Raw genomic sequence first — 3,876 nt, forward strand, 5'->3', positions numbered from 1 at the left:
ACCACTGAAAAGTATTAATAAAATAAAAAACTCTTTTATATTTAAAATGACTAACACAAAAGTCTTGAGTAATTGACCTCCGTGAACCTTGTTTTCTTTCTTATTGTTATTAACTTCACCATGAATTTCTGTGTTTTTCTAGTGCTCAAAGCATTTACTGATCATTAATTTCCAACACATTATGGTCCCATGAACAGAGAACCTAAAATTTTTAAGGAAGGGTAATGTTCATTTAGCTTGGTCAAATCATTAATCAGGGGTTCAAACTCCATTTACAATATCCCTGCTTTCTTATTATAATTCTGACCATTCTACTGACCAGGAACCTTCAACATTCTGAGATATTCTCAACAGTTCTATGAATCATAAAATGTGGACTTCTAGGCACTGGTATGTATTTGACACATTGAAATCATGCAGCACATGTGTAATCTCTTTCTCAGCAAAAGCCCATGAATTCTTTTACCACATTGACATCTTTCTCTATTTTTAGAATCTTAAATGTAAATGTTCCCATGTGAACAATTATTTGTATTGTATATTATTTATGATTCCTCTACTGTAAGCTTAATTAGGACTGACAAATGTCTTTCATTATTATATTTACAATATCTAGAATGATATTTTCCAAGATTAAAAGTTTTTTATTGTTAATAAATAGATATCTTCAAATACATGAAAATACTACACTTGGATTCTTGTTTATCCATAGGGCAATAAGTCTTCTGTTTCTTATATATATTTTTTTTTAAGAGAGAGAGAGAGAGAGAGAGAGAGAGAGAGAGAGAGAGAGAGAGAGAGAGAATTTTTTAAATATTTTTTTTCAGTTTTCAGTGGACACAACATCTTTATTTTATGTGGTGCTGAGGATGGAACCCAGCACCCGCACATGCCAGGTGAGCGTGTTACCACTTGAGCCACATCCCCTGCCCTATTTCTTATATTATTTGCATGAAAATTATTTCATCTTTAAAGAAGAAAGATGGCCTTCCCCCTATCTTAGGGCAATATCTCTACTTATGCTCTGAATTCCCTACCCTTTCATGCAGAAAGGTTTTACTTGAGTATTTATTCTGCCCCTGTTCTATATCACAAATGTTCTACATCATAAATTTCTTCCTCCCTCTCTTCTAACTCTGTTATTCCTATTAACCCATCAACATATCTTAACATCAAGCATCTTTTTAAAGGCTTTTTGTTGGCCCCGTTTCTTCTCCAGCTGTCATCACATATCACACATCTCTGCTTCATTTCTTGGGGGGACGGGAAACAACCTAAAGGCATTCTCTGTTTTTACTATTTCTCTTTCTTTCACCTTTATTTTTTCCTTGTATGCACTACAAACTGCCCATTACTCTCATCACTTAAATGATGTCTTTGTTATCAGGGGTACCACTGACCACTTACTGCTTTCTTAGTATTTCCCATGTTTGAACATATCCCCTTTCTTGAAATAGGTTCTTTAAGAGTCTGAGATGTTCTATTTTCCAGTCATTCTCCCTAAATCTGTCTTCAGTGCTTGTTCTTTTTCTTCTGCCATACCTGCAAAGTTTGGGCTGTGCTGTACTGGGCCCTGTGATATGCTCTACCAGTGCTTTCTCCCCAGTTGGCATCTTCCAGTCTCATCATTTTAAATATCCTCTAACACTGGTGAATCCCAAGATTCATTACCAGTGCTGATTTCTCTGTGAACTCTGCAGTTGAACATCCACCAACCTATTTATCATCTACCCTTGGAGATGACATATATTTTAACTAAAAATGTACAAAGCGAGAAACCTGACATTTGTCTTCCCCTATAACTCTGGCCCTCCTGCACAACACAGCTTTTCCCTAACTCAGGTCGTGGCACCATTCATCCAGTGGCCAAACCAAAAATAAGAGGCTGTTTCCTTTTTCCCTTATCCTTCACTGCATCCACTGGTAAGCTTACCCACTCATCTTCATCTCTTAGAGATAACTATTGCAAAAGCCGTTATCCCTTTTTGGAATCAAATTTATTTTAATGTATAAAACCTAAAAATTGTACATACTAATGGGGTGATATGTGATACTCCAATACATAAATGTCATTGTATAACATTTAAATCAGGCTAACTATATCTATCTCCTCAAACGGGATTTTATTCTTTTTAAGGCTGAATAGTATCCCATCATGTAAATGCACTCATTTTCTTTATTCATAATTTGATGGGCATTTAGGTTGTTTTCATTACTTGACTATTGTGAATAGTGCTGTAAAGAAACTGGGAATGCAAATTATCTCTTTGACATACAGATTTCATTTCCTTTGAATATATACCCAGGTGTGAGAGAGTTGGATCAGGTGTTAGTTCCACCTTTACTTCTTTGTAGAACATCCATAATGTCTTCCATAAAGTTTGTTCTAACTTATTTTCTACCAACAATGTGCCTAAAAACTGATATCTCTTGACTGAAATATTTAAACATCTTTCAACTGGACTTTTTGTTTCTATGTTTATTCAATTACTTCTCAAAAACTGCTAAGGTAGCTTATAAATCTTTATAAATCTTCTGCAATGGTCATCAGGTCATCTACTTTCCATTGCAATTCACTTAACTCTATTAACATGTTATTATTTCAACATTGGCAGGAAGAAAAAATGGAGGATAAAGAGTATGTAGGGAAGAAGATAAATTCAAGCATGGAGAAAAAACAGAGGAAGAAAGAGAAGAAAAAACAGGAGAGAACAGTGGAATGTCAATGTGAAAGAGAGAGCAGATGGAAAGAAAAATGGAGAAAGGGCAGAGAAGAAAAAAATAAGAGAATAAAAAAATCTTTATAAGCTTTTACCTGGCTTTGCCTTCTATATTTTGGTGAAAGGGATTGCCAGATTCTTAAGGGAGATATATACCTCATAGCTTCTACATGTTTCTGTCAATTTGTTTTGTGTAAGCTTAGATAAAACTTAGCTTTCATGAAAGTATTCTTTACTACATGCACCTGCTTTAGACACTTGTTTTAATGATGGATGTTAACTGTAATAGGTGGCTAGGAAGAGCAGAGGCTGGACAACATGTCTAGAATGTGTAAGGATTGACAATATTAATAAAGCCTTTTTCTTCAAAGAAAAAATAAGCCAGGATAGTTCTAAGGATTTCCACAGCAAATAGAATCGAAATTATTTTCCACTGGCAAAAAGCTCTGTGTGGTATGTCTCAGATCTGACTATCTAACAGTTCTCCCTATCACACACCCCCTAATTTTCTCTCTCATACCAGATTAGCTTTCCTTGTTCACCTCTTACATAAAAGGCCATTCCTGTCTCAGGCCCCTTACCCTCGTTTCTCATTTTGCCTTAGGGTTTGCTACAATTACCTCCCCATTTTCCAGATATGTACTGAGTATCACCTTGGTGAAGTGGTCAGAACTAATCACCCAATGAACATGCCTTTCTGTGACCCTCTTTACTCCCACCCTCAAAACATCATCTCCTTTTTGGGCCTCATCCTCCTCTTTACTCTTGTTCATTCTCTGAAATTTCAGTATCGTTGATGACCAACCACATAGCATGTGTGACTCACAACTAGGGGTGTGTGTGTGTATAATTTTATTAACCACATTCTTCTCCTGTTTTGGGAAGTTGTTATTTTTTATGTCTTTATTGTTTTATGATTTTATTCAAAGAGTATATATATATATATATATATATGTCTTATAAGGGTGAGTTCTATACGTCAGAGCAGAATGCTAAGTGGCAGGGATGGGCTTGGTGAATATAGTTTCCTTGTGTTACTTCAGTTCTCTTTCCACTGTCCCATAAAGCCCTTTTAAATCTGTTTTAGCTCAAGTAAGGTCATTATGTGTCTTGAGATAGAAGTTACTGTCACACATTAGAACTGATGCCTGGGACA

General features: G+C 35.5%; 1 long non-coding RNA gene across 1 annotated transcript; it reads left to right on the forward strand.

Annotated features, from left to right (window-relative positions):
- Positions 1–306: 306 nt before the first annotated feature.
- Positions 307–2,812, forward strand: LOC144376856 (uncharacterized). The gene is made up of 2 exons (XR_013437226.1): positions 307–390; positions 2,616–2,812. It is a non-coding gene; the product is annotated as an uncharacterized LOC144376856 (long non-coding RNA).
- Positions 2,813–3,876: the final 1,064 nt, after the last annotated feature.

The sequence above is a fragment of the Ictidomys tridecemlineatus genome, chromosome 4, assembly GCF_052094955.1.
Source record: "Ictidomys tridecemlineatus isolate mIctTri1 chromosome 4, mIctTri1.hap1, whole genome shotgun sequence".
Taxonomy (NCBI): domain Eukaryota; kingdom Metazoa; phylum Chordata; class Mammalia; order Rodentia; family Sciuridae; genus Ictidomys; species Ictidomys tridecemlineatus.